The sequence below is a fragment of the Chiloscyllium plagiosum genome, unplaced genomic scaffold (genome assembly GCF_037043375.1).
Source record: "Chiloscyllium plagiosum isolate Xiang-an unplaced genomic scaffold, Cpla_swu_hap1 HiC_scaffold_10, whole genome shotgun sequence".
Lineage (NCBI taxonomy): Eukaryota > Metazoa > Chordata > Chondrichthyes > Orectolobiformes > Hemiscylliidae > Chiloscyllium > Chiloscyllium plagiosum.
Genome location: NW_028270148.1, coordinates 101937107 through 101950400, shown reverse-complemented (window position 1 = coordinate 101950400; position 13294 = coordinate 101937107). Strand labels below are relative to the sequence as shown.

The following is a 13294-nucleotide window of genomic DNA, read 5'->3' as shown; positions in this document are numbered from 1 at the left end:
GTCAAATTCAAAATGCAGATAGCATTTTACCTTTGGGTACCCATTATCCTGGGTGACACTAAAATGCTGGACAAAACTTAAAAAGTAGTCCCAATCAGCACTTTGAATATATCTAGCAAAATCTTATTCAATTAGTGCTTTACTAAGCTTGCAAAGTACTCCAATACTAAAATAACTTATTCCTTACATAATGTTGCATTCACTCTAACCTTTAACTCTATATCTCAATAAATTCCCAGTTGAATCTCAGCCTCAATCCATACAGTACAATAAGTATTGATGATACTGAAGGTATTCCTGATGAAGGGCTTTTGCCCGAAATGTCGATTTTACTGCTCCTCGGATGCTGCCTGAACTGCTGTGCTTTTCCAGCACCACTCTAATCTAAACTCTGGTTTCCAGCATCTGCAGTCATTGTTTTTACCTCGATACTGAAGCCGTTAATTACATCAATGGTTACTCCACCCTACAACCATTGGTGTGGCACTTTCGAAAACAATGTGAATGTGCCAGTTAAGTTCAGACATTACAAGGTTTATAATAATCAGAGGAATTAGAACAGGTAATAACAGCTTAAGTATCATCAGACTCTAGGAATAACTCTACAGTGAAAATACTAACTTCCATTTAGTGACTTTTATATCATAAAACATTACAAGACATATGACAAACCGTTAAAAGGGGTTCAACAGCCACAACTTACTTTGGTTTACATTATTACAATCATAGTTCCAGCAAGTTCAATGTAATCCTTCGGATACTTGTGTCTACTTGCAGTACCACATCATGATCAAGCCAAACTCAAAATTAATTTGTATAATAATATATAAAGTATTTCATTACTGACCATTATAGTAAATATGAAAGAATTTTTAAAAAGTTACTGCAACATTTCTGGTAAAGCCTGGCGAAAAAAGGAGGAAACCTTGCATATGCAATTAATAAACTGCTTTGAATGTTTAGTCAGCCTTCCGTTGATCAGAGTTAATGTAAATCAACCTCTTATGAATAACAGCGAAACAAAATACTAACAGTGGACTGATTAGCAGAGCCAACGGTCTAAACACACTTACCTAAAGAAGCCCTGGATAATGTTTTAAACACGATACAAGAAGTGCAACACAAACAGCATTCTGCACCATGCAGAGACTGTTGCAGAAACAGAGTAAAGGGCGTCCTTTTTCCTGTGGGCTGCTGTCCAGGTTCTCACAGCAAGCCTCTCAGCTGGGTCAGCCAATAGGACGAAAATTACTTCTGCAGGAATCACTCGTAATGAGGTAATTTAAAAGGAAAGTTGGGTCCCCTATCAAACAACTTTCCTTTGCCAATGCACTTCTGTTTGGGATCCAAGTGTTATTTATTTCCAGGCTACTAGTTAATAGCTCACTTGAGAATTCTAGCACTACAGAAATAGGTTCCACAACATGCTTATCCAGTCCCTTCCAGACATATATATTTAACCATGCTTACTATCCTATTTGACAAAATTGTCAAGGTGACCCAGTGCTCTAGGCTGTAATTGCCACAAAGCAGGTGAGCAGGTTCAAGTCGTCCATCTGATTTACTTTTACTCCTACTTTTACACCTGCTTTTACAATAGTCATGGTGGGATCAGAGGAATGTTGGTGCAGACTACTGAGCCACAGAGAAGATGATGGAACCTAAGCTTCATCCCAATGGTCGAACAGGTTCAGAATTTCAATAATGGCTCTTGGTTCAGTACAGGAAAGAAACCGAGATGTAAAAAGCAAAAGAAACATTTGGCCTTTTATTCTCACAGCGGTACCAAATGGCTGGCTCTTGGAAACTCGGTAAACCTCTGGGAACCAGACATTCTCATTTCTTGTCTAAAGCCACCAAGTGGTCATGGCAGAACATCAAAAAATTAATGCAAAAGCCCAAAAGGAACAATTTTCACTTTAGAGTCAATGCGCTTTCAAGTGGCAGATGCAGTTTAATTTAGATAAATGCGAGGTGCTGCATTTTGGGAAAGCAAATCTTAGCGCAATTTATACACTTAACGGTATGAACAAAGAGACCTTGGAGTGCAGGTTCATAGCTCTTGAAAGTAGAGTTTCAGATAGATAAAATAGTGAAGGTGGTGTTTGGTATGCTTTCCTTTATTGGTCAGAGTATCGAGTACAGGAATTGGGAGGTCATGTTGCAGATGTACAGGACATTGGGTAGGCCACTTTTGGAATGCTGCGTGCAATTCTGGTCTCCCTCCTATCAGAAGGATGTTGTGAAATTTGAAAGGGTTCAGAAAAGATTTACAAGGATGTTGCCAGGGTTGGAGGGTTTGAGCAAAAGAGAGAGGCTGAACAGGCTGGGGCTGTTTTCTCTAGAGCATCGGAGGCTGAGGGGTGCCTTTACAGAGGTTTATAAAATCATGAGGGGCATGGATGGGATAAATAGACAAAGTCTTTTCCCTGGGGTGGGGTAGTCCAAAACTAGAGGGCATAGGTTTAGGGTGAGAGGGGAAAGATATGAGAGACCTAAGGGGCAATGTTTTCATGCAGAGGGTGGTGCATGTGTGGAATAGGCCGCCAGAGGAAGTGGTGGAGGCTGGTACAATTTCAACATTTAAAAGGCGTTTGGATGGGTATATGTATAGGAAGACTTTGGAGGGATATGGGTTGGGTGCTGGCAGTGGGACTAGATTGGATTGGGATATCTGGTCGAGTTGGACTGAAGGGTCTATTTCCATGCTGTACATCTCTATGACTATGACTCTGAAGAGAGGTTCAACAATCTACTGAAATTAATGACATTACCTCACCCTAACTGGTGTTACCTTTGGACATAATATAAGACGAGATGAATGTCAAATACAAACGTCAAATGGACCTAGAATAACTCTCAAAAGGATGCGGATTTGACATTTATTTTCCCAAGTCACCTTTGAGTGACAATCCATTTTTAAAATGATAAAAACACCTTGTCTGAAGGAAACCTCCATTCCCACATATAGGATGCTGCCTGGATTACAATTATGAGCTACAATAAGTGGCTAGAAAAATTCGGGTTGTTTTCTCCAGTGGTGGAGGCTGAGGGGAAACCAAATAGATGTCTATAATAAATTATGAGATGCACAGGTTGGGTTGATGGTCAGAATCTTTTTCCCAGCCTTGAAACATCTAATAATAGGGGGCATGCATTTAAGGTGAGGGGGCAAAGTTCAAAGACGACATGAAGGACAAGTCTTTTTTTACGCAGAGTGTAATAGGAGTCTGGACTGCACTGCCAGGGGTGGTGGTGGAGGCAGATACAATAAGGGTGCTTAAGAGACTTTTAAATAAGCACATGAATATGCAAGCGATGGAGGGTTATGGACCTGGGGTGGTTAGAAGGGATTAGTTTAATTTTGCATCATGGTTGGCATGACATCGTGGGCCGAATGGCCTGTTCCTGTACTTTACTGTTCTATGTTCTATATGGTCCTGGGCAGACCAGTGGTTGAGAAAATTGCCCACTTATCATTACTCTCTCACCTCTGTATCAGAGGGTTATGGATTCAGGTACCACTCCAAGACTTGTACGCAATAGTCAAGGCTGACACTCTAGTCAGACTGTCATAGGCTTTTCAGGTAAGATATTCAAAGTGGCTGCCTGCTCATGGAGATGGAAGAGATGCTAAGACAACACTTCAAAGAGGGAATGAACCCCAGATGTCCTGAACAATATTTATCCCTCAAATCCACACCACACTTTACTGTTTGCAGGAACTTGTTGAGCTCTCACTGGTTGCTGCACTTCCTATACTGTAACAGTGACCACATTCAGAAAGTACTTACTTGGCTGTGTAATGCTCTGCGATGTCTGATGGTTGAGAAAAGCATAATATAAAAATGCAAATTTCTTAGATAGACTGAAAGTTCTCTCTCTTCCCAACTCTTTCATGCAGTAGGAAATCCAAACTGGAAATAATTTTCCCAGTACGTAGGAGTGGAAAGTTGGATGAACCGTGCAATCTGACACTTCTTCAGAAGCGTAGCAATTATACATGAAATTGGAAAGGGGAATGGCAAACTGAAAGAAAAAAGTCACGCAAACCAACGCGCAGCTTTGATGTTGAGTCTGTGTAAAGTGATTTCTGCAAACGCAGTGGTTAGGACACTGCGATTGGCCTCAGTGTCCCTATACAAGAGCAGGTTGTGTGGTGGGGGTGCGGCAGGTGTTGCACAATTCAAAAACACTCCAGATCAGGGCTTTGAATACATCCAGTGCGATCTAGTTAAAATACTTTACTCAGCTTGCAAACTACTCCAATATTAATTCATTACATACACAAAGTCATACTCACCCTAACTTCTAATATCACATCTCAATAAATGACCTGTTGGATCTCTGCTTCAGTTTATCATAGAATCCCTACAGTTTGCAAACTGGCCATTCAGCTTATCGAGTCCACACTGCTCCTCTAACAGCTTATGCCAGAAACATTGACTCTCCTGCTCCTCGGATGCTGCCTGACCTGCTGCGCTTTTCCAGCAACACACTTTTCGACTCTGATCTCCAGCGTCTGCAGTCCTCACTTTCCCCTCCAAATAGCCACCCATCCAGACCCAGCCCCCACCCTATCCTTGTAGCCCTTCATTTCCCATGGTTAATCCACCTAGTCTGGACATCCCTGGAGACTGTGGGTAATTTAGCATGGCCAATCCATGTAACCTGCATACCTTTGGACTGAGAGAGGAAGCCAGTGCACCCAGAGGAAACCTATGCAGGCATGGGGAGACTGCACGTAGTCGCTAGAGGCTGGAATCGAACCAGGGTCCCTAGTGCTGTGAGACAGCAGTGCTAATCACTAAGCCACCATACCGGCTCACAAAGAGGCCATTCAGCCCATTGAGTCTACATTGACTGAAACAACTGCACAGTGGCCACAGTCCTGTCACCAAGTCTCTCTTTATTAAATTATGCACTGTACACTGGCTGTGGCCAGCCGCTTAGAGTCAGTCCCCTGAATTGAGGGGATTCTAAATCCCCTGTTAATTTTTTTTGGTTTACACTTGTTTTTCTTTTTATTAAATCACCCCACACTACCTCCTGACAGCAGTAGTGCTTACTTTTCCCCAGCACCCATCCCCTGTTAATATTGGTCATCCAGGGGATCCTGATTGGCCCAGGTTAACAAACCTAATCAAGGATCTTGTAGTCAACAAGATCTACCTGGTTCTAATCACTACACCACCCTCCGAAGAAATCTTACCCAAACCCTATCCCTGTAACCCTGCATTTCCTAAGACTATGTCACTAGCCTGCATATCCCTGGACACTATGGGCAACATAGCATGGCCAATCCACCTAACTTGCACATCTTCGGACTGTGGGAGGGAACTAGAGCATCTGGAAGAAACAGATGCCGACAGGGGGAGAATATGCATACTCCATGCAGATAGTGACCTGAAGCTGGAATCAAACTCAGGTCCCTGGTACTGTGAGGTAGCAGTGCTAACCACTGAGTAACCGTGTCGCCAGATTATCCAAATACCAATTATTCGAAAATCGGATTATCCGAAGATCCAGAGGTCCCAACAGAAACATTACATCAAAGATGTGTTTTCAACAGTGATCGCGTCTTTTGTTTACAGTGATTAAACAGGCACCGTCTCCAAATAACTGACCACCTGCCCTCCCTCTCTCTTCTCACACTTTCCCTGGAGTTCTACAGAGGGGTGTACCCTAAAACCCTGTCCCTAGATAATCTCTCCAACATTTTCCTGTACAGGACATAGGTGGAACCTGTCAAAAAGTTGTAGTAAATAAGGTGTGTGTGTATTTGGACACTTACCACACAAAGGCAGCAGCAGCAATCTTGTTGTTTGTGTACAGGCAGGAGAGGGGGTGGGGACAGTGCTGGACGGGGATGGGGGAGCAGGCGGGGGAGCGGTGTTGAGGGGTCGGGGGGGGCGGTGTTGGATGGGGTTCTGGTGCAGGCGGGGGCTCGCGCGCTTTGTGCTGGGAGGCGGGGCACGGGTTTGTTGGGCAGAGGGCGGTGTCTCGCACGCTGCTGCTATTCTCCTGAACAGGGAGCAGACTTTTAAAAGCTCCGAGCCCCAGAGGAAAGGCATTTAATCGATTAACCAAATAATCAATTATCCGGACCAAATAATGCCCGCCCAGCTCGTTCGGATAATCGAGGTTTCCCTGTATAAACAATACTGATGATACTAAAGCTATTAATTATGTGAATGGTTCCTCCAACTTTCATTCATTGGTGTGGCACTTAACGAACACAATGAGTAGCATGCCAATTAATTTTAGGATTTAATGAGGTTTACAGTAATCGAAGGAATTAAAACAGGTAATACTAGTTTAATCAACAATGGTTCTGACTAACTCTATAACGAGAACACCAATTTGCATTTGTCTTTTGCATGGTAAAATGTCACAAGATATTTTAGAAGACGTGACAAGCCATTAGAGGGGATCAAAAGATACAACTTAAAATTGCTTTACATCATCGTAACCATAGTTCCAGCAAGTTCAACCTACTCCTCAGGATACTTGTATCTCCTTGCAGTACCAAATCTTATTCCAATCAAACTTCTGAACAAATAGTGAGCAGGGTTCTGATTCCCAACTACTATCCAGCATTCCCTGCTGGCAATGAAAGCTTGGGCATCACGTGGCACTTCCCTTGTGATGTTTCCAAATAAACCACCTACAGTATTCATTGTCATAGGTTACTATGAATGAATAATTATCATTTTCGTTAAAGGTACAAGCTGGCACCTAACATCCATAGAATCATAACATACTGAAAGAACTGACATTTTCAAACAAAGGAGAAGAGAAAGCTGACAACAAAAATAGTCATTTATACAGGACGTCTCTCTTTAATATTCCTTTCGCCAAATGTTAAAGCCATGCCTGGAAAAGCAATAATTGAGAACCACAAAAAAAGTCCAAGTCATCAAAAACACTCAGATTACACACTCTTCAATATTGTAGAGAGGCCCCTCGATTGTCCAGCATTTGATTATCCAAATATTGGATTATCCGCTAAGATCGCAAGGTCCTGATGCTCGGCTAAACTATGTTATCCGGCATTCGATTATCCGGAATTCGATTATTCGAACGAAATACTGCCTGCCCATGTCCTTTGGATAATCAAGGTTCCTCTGTATTAAAGTGGGTAATTTGAATACCTTTGTAATTCGTGAAAGGATATGCCCCCAAGTTATCCGAATAACAAATTACTTGATGTCTTAATAGTTCCACATTTCTTTGATTGAGATATTACTTGCTATTGAATAAATACTACCCATCTCAAACGTGTAGGATTAAAAAACACGTGTGTGCAAGGAGAAGCAGACAGTTCTGGATCTCTCTCCTTCGAGATCTTGGTGCTTTTTGCTTTAACTAATTTGTCTATTAATTACAGCTGTCTGAGATAAGTGAGTAGTAAGATCATGAATGCTGTAGTAACTTTTCAGATAGTACAGAATTATCATAAAAAGGGTAACAAACAAAGCCCAAAACTTAAAAGTGTAGTACATCAACTTTGAACATTCCTTCCCTTCACTTTTACTACGCTGGGAGATAACATATAGGCTGGCCTTAAGCTGGTTTTTGAACATCTGGGCATTTGTGTGCAAGGGAATCTCAAGTCAATCTTTTGAGCACTGAGTATTCCTTCCCGTATTCAGGGTAAGGAAATTCCTCCACGTAAATATTCACAGAAGCCTACTTCAACCTCAGAAACATTGCCCATCTTAGCTCATCTGCTACCGAAACCCTTATTCATGCCATTGTTACCTATGAGTTTGACTATTACCGTGCACTCCAGGAATGTTCCATACCCTATATAAACTAGTGATCTTTCAAAATTCTGCTCACAACTCACACCAAGTCCCAGTTACACAGAATCCTGTGCTCCTAGACCTACATTCACTCTCAGTTAAGCAACGCCTTAAAATTCTCATCTGTATTTGCAAATCCCACCATGGCCTTGCCTGTTCCCTTTTCTAGTGTCTTCTGTTGTACAAGGTCTGAAAGGGTTAATATTGAGGAGTGCCTTCAGCAGCTCCTACAATGATGTCATGTGGGGTACTGGGCAGAACAGCCTGGGGCTTTGAAAGAGTAAGGCCTAATATTCAGGTCCTTCAACAATGTCTATCATATCAATTCTCATCATCATGAATCATAACCCCAGATCACCTTTGGACATATTGAATATTTTAATGCCAACATGTTTTTTGAAAGGACGCATGGCCAAGGTGACTGTGGATGTAAATTCAGTGACTATCAGGACAGTCACATCCTGGAATGTCACACCTGATGAGGTGCTAAGAAATCTTCAAAGGCATGGGCTTAAAGGGAGAAAAGTACTAAAAAGTAAACAGTAATTTTCTGGGTGTTATCTCAGACTGGGGACATGATGAGAGAAAAAAAGACAGCAGTCTGAGTGAGAGACATTTTATGTCCTCCTCTTTCACGAGTACACTAGAACATGGATTAAAAGCTAGTTCAATTTTGTCTACGTTCCCTAGTGGAAGAAGGCACGCTAGTGAGCTAAGGGGCTCATGTGTGGCATTAGGTTGAAGTACTCATGCATAGCAAGTCTAGTTTTGTGAAAGTTACAGAGGACAAACTGGTTACCCCTGCATTGCAGTCAAAGAACTATCTTGCTCTGAGTCCTAGAAGGCAGCTAGCCAATCAAATGAAAATAGGACAAAAGCATTTCAAGTAACTGCAAAGCCAAGGATCTCAACACCAACTGTTTAACCAGCAACGTTCTTTTATCTACTCTTCAAGAATAACCCAGAGACTGACTCGGTTTTTACCCCATTTTTTTGGAATCACACCTCATTTCTAACCTGTGTGGATATGTTGCATCATTACTTTCTCTCATGTTTAGCAACTAATAAACTCACTCGAAATACAACTGAAGTCAGGTCCTTCACACCCGCCCTAACAAATCCATTGTAGAATTTTACTTTCCTCTTTCAGGTTTGTCTTGCTCCTTTTCAACAGAAAAGATCCCAGCCTGCTGAAGCTTTGCCAATTGTTGGTTCCTTTTAATACTGGCAACTGTGAATCTTTTCCACACTTTCTCTCAGCTTCCGCTGTACAATTTTTCCAGGGCTTTGGACAGTCTTTCACAAAAACTGGAGTGGTCGCGAGAGGAGCCACACAGCCTCTTCATTCGGCCTGTTCAGGAGTTAGTTAATGGCTTGGGACAAAATATGATTCCTGATGAAGGGCTTTTGTCCGAAATGTCGATTTTCTTGCTCCTCGGATGCTGCCTGTCCTGCTATGCTTTTCCAGCACCACTCTAATCTTGATTCTAATCTGTAGTACTCACTTCTGCCTACAAAACATGAGAAGTCTTTTCTTAGATCACTTTTAAAAGCTTCCAATAAAGACCCAGCGCACTCCTTACAACAAAGTCACCTTCACTGTTTTATAGAAGGGAAACTGCATTTGCCTAAAACTCAGTCCATTACGTACTGTCCTCAACTCAGATTGAAAGGAGAAGTTAATAACCAACTGCAGATAATTGATCTGGACTTCAAATACAGTAGTGCATAAAATGTACAGAAGCTGATTACCTAGAGAGGTAGTTAAAAATGTGAATAATCCAATCAAGGTATCCAAAGTTATGAGGAGCTTTAATAGGACAAATAGAAAGAGGTTTCCCCTTAGTAGAGGGATTGATAAGTAGATTTAAGGTAAAGGGGCAGGCATTTTAGAGGCAATTTAAGGAAGAACTTCTTTCACCCAGAGAGTGGTGAGTATCTGGAATTTACTGTCTGAAAGAAGGGCAGAGGTGGGAACCCTCAAGATATTTAAGAACTAGCGAGATGAACACTTGAAATGTCACAGCATAAAAGGTTATAGGTCAAGTGCAGGAAAATATGATTAGAATGATTGGGTGTTTGATGACTGGTGCAGACATGGTGGTCCAAAGACTGTAATTCTCTACAATTAATGTCTTTCAATTAAAACCAACCATCTTTTACACAAAATGAGCAGATACAGTAACTATTACGCAAGACAGACGTGTCGGCCTTTTCCAAGGACCTCTGCAAAGATGACGACAACACTCCATTATTCTGTAATTGAATGAAGAGAGACTGGGTGTGGTTCTCTGTTGCCTTTCAACTTCATCTTTGATGTCTCAGAGGTTTAAAAGGCTGTTGTGTTTCTTGATTATTTGAGTTGATGTTGCTATCATGGTTACTTCCTTTTTAATGACTTTAACTGAGCTCCATCTTTCCATTCATGTCACACAGAACAAAGAAAGAACAAAGAACATTACAGCACAGGAACAGGCCCTTCAGCCCTCCAAGCCTGTGCCGATCCATATCCTCTATCTAAACCTGCCGCCTATTTTCTAAGGATCTGTATCTTTTTGCTCCCCACCAATTCATGTATCTGTCTAGATACATCTTAAATGACGCTATTGTTCCTGCCCCTACCAGTTCTGCTGGCAACACGTTCTAGGCACCCACCACCCTCCGCGTGAAGAACTTTCCATGCATATCTCCCCTAAACCTTTCCCCTCTCACTTTAAATTTGTGACCCCTAGTAATCGAGTCCTCCACTCTGAGGAAAAAAAAAGTTTCTTGCTATCCACCCTGTCTATACCTCATGATTTTGTAGGCTTCAATCAGATCCCCCCTCTACCTCTCCTTTCCAATGAAAATAATGCTAAACTTCTCAATGTCTCCTCATAGCTAGCACCCTCCATACCAGGCAACAACCTGGTGTACCTCCTCTGCACCCTCTCCAAAGCATCCACATCTTTTTGGTAATGTAGCGACCAGAACTGTACGCAGTATTCCAAATGTGGCCGAACCAAAGTTTTATACAACTCTAACATGACTTGCCAACTCTTTCCCCATCCGATGAAGGAAAGCATGCCATACGCCTTCTTGACCACTCTACTGAGCTGCATTGCCAACTTCAGGGAACAATGGACCTGAACACCCAGATCTCTCTGTACATCAGTTTTCCCCAGGACTTTTCCATTTACTGTATAGTTCGCTCTTGAATTGCATCTTCCAAAATGCATCACCTCGCATTTGTTGGATTGAACTCCATCTGCCATTTCTCTGCCTAACTCACCATTCTGCTGTATTCTCTGGCAGTCCCCTTCACTATCTGCTACTCCACCAATCTTAGTGTTATCTGCAAACTTACTAATGTGGCAACCTACACCTTCGTCCAAATCATTTATGTATATCACAAACAACAGTGGTCCCGCGTGGATCCCTGTGGAACATCACTGGTCACAGGTCTCCATTTTGAGAAGCTCCCTTCCACTACTACACATTTATTGATTTGTAACAGCAACTCTACAGTAACATGTTTTTGTTGTTTTATGTGACTCTATTTCTCTCCCTTGTTGTGTAATTTAGATCCAAAATACCCTGCAAGAGAGGATGGTCCTAATTATAAATTTTACACTAAATGCAAAGTTCCTTTAAATTTTCTCTTCCTTTGAGAAATCTGAATGTTAACAGTTGCCCTACAAAATATTAATGCTGTACCACTCCCAGTATTGCTTGTGACATCTTTACTCACTTGCCATCAACTATTCCGAAACCCTTGACACCAGTATCCTGAATGCCCTCTGTGTTGCCTACTCACTTGCTTGGGCACCTTCTCACCGACATCAAGATCAGCATCTGTCCCACTTTCATCTCCCTTAGTACCTGCATCTCTTTCAATCCAGTAGCAAAGCAGCCTACAATTGAAAGAAAGACTAGGGAAGAGAGAGTCTTGACCATTGGAGGGTTTCATGACATTCAGATTCTCTTCCTTTATGTGGACTTCCACTGCTTTGGGCACCTGAGTGCCCATGCCCAATAGGTTGCTTTTGACTTACTGTGCCAGGACCCCTGAGAGAAGGCCAGCTCCCTTGACTGGACGCTGACAACCATGATGAACTTCCTAACTTTGTGTCTCTGCTAAACAGCAGGGAAAGACAGAAGTAATAGGAGACTGGTATCTCTGGCTGAGGGAGCAAAGTACACAAGAGGGAAGGCAGGAATGTTGAGAGATTCAAGGTGGACTCAGGGTGAGTGAGTGCTGCAGCAGTGAGCCAATAGCCTGCAGATGAAGCTCTGGTCCAGTCATGGTGTGTGTGTGTGTGTGTGTCCCTGAGCACACGGTATCCTTGCTGCAGTATTGCAATAAGAGTTGCCGGTGCGACCAGAGGTGCAGTACTGATGTGCGGAAGCATACTATAATCACAACAGGAATGTGCCACATTGGTTCAGAGAGGCTGACACGTGTTGGATGCCAGTGTCCAAGGAGGCTGAATGCCTAGGATGTTGCTGCTTGATCTCCACCATGGAGATCCTTTGGAGCAAGCAGCGAGCGGAGGTATCCAGATGGTTGAAGGAGCAGTGCTCTGAAAACTCGTCCTTCCAAATAAACCTGTTGGACTATAACCTGGTGTTGTGTGATTTTTAACTTTGTCTGCACCAGTCCAACACTAGCACCTCCACATCATGGTATCCAACATGGAGGTTCTTTGGAACAAGCAGCAAGTGGAGCTCACCAGGTACTCGCTCTGACTTCCACGTTGAGAATCCTTGACACCTAGATAGGTCAGTGCATTTGGAAAAATGAGAAGCTGAATATTAATGAACTGCCTTAATAAAGAATGCAACCAGCAATAATCTCCTTAATTTGCAACTCGCCACTGCTTAGCAAGAAACTTGCTTCACTGCTCAGCAAATGCATATTTTTTCTTTGGCCAGCTAGCTCAGAGTCAGTTCCCTGAACTGAGGAAATTCTAAATCCCCTTGTTATTTTATTTTCCCCCCACACTACCGCCCAACTCCAGTAGTGCTTATATTTTAGCCTATGCATAATAGATGCAGTGAGGTGCTCTGGGCATTGAGACAGGCCTCATTGGATTTCTCACCTGATTATGCCACAAATCTCACCACTGACCACATCACTCAGGTCCCTATTAACATTCTGCTGAGAATCTTCGATGAGTGAGCCAGTCCTCAATCCATTTTAATCCTCAATAACATTGGCCTTTCTAATATTGAATCGCCTTAAACCTTATCGAACACCATTTGGAAATCCAAATACATTTCATCCACTGGTTCCTCCTTATCTATCCTGCTTGTTATGGCCTCAAAGAATTCTAATAAATGTATCAGGGATGATTTCTCCTTCATGAAGCCATGCCGATCCAATTGGTTATACTATGTAGTTCCAACTGTTTTCTATTACATCCTTTATACGACACTCTAACATTTCAAAGGAAGATCAGAAATATAAATAGGCTGGCGGAATTTTTTTTAAAAAGATGCACTTT

At 42.3% G+C, this 13294-nt stretch overlaps 1 protein-coding gene across 8 annotated transcripts in view; it reads right to left on the bottom strand.

Moving 5' to 3' along the window:
* The window catches only part of rin2b (Ras and Rab interactor 2b), a 164586-nt gene that overhangs the window by 89341 nt on the left and 61951 nt on the right, over positions 1-13294 (bottom strand). The window contains exon 1 of one of the 8 annotated variants that reach the window (XM_087991607.1): positions 1074-1131. The exons of 6 other annotated variants lie outside the window; for them this stretch is intronic. The gene's annotated coding sequence lies outside the window, so the exon portion shown is untranslated. Of the gene's footprint in view, positions 1-1073; positions 1132-13294 lie in introns of those variants that run through there. One more of the 8 variants, XM_087991608.1, reaches the window with a different exon arrangement.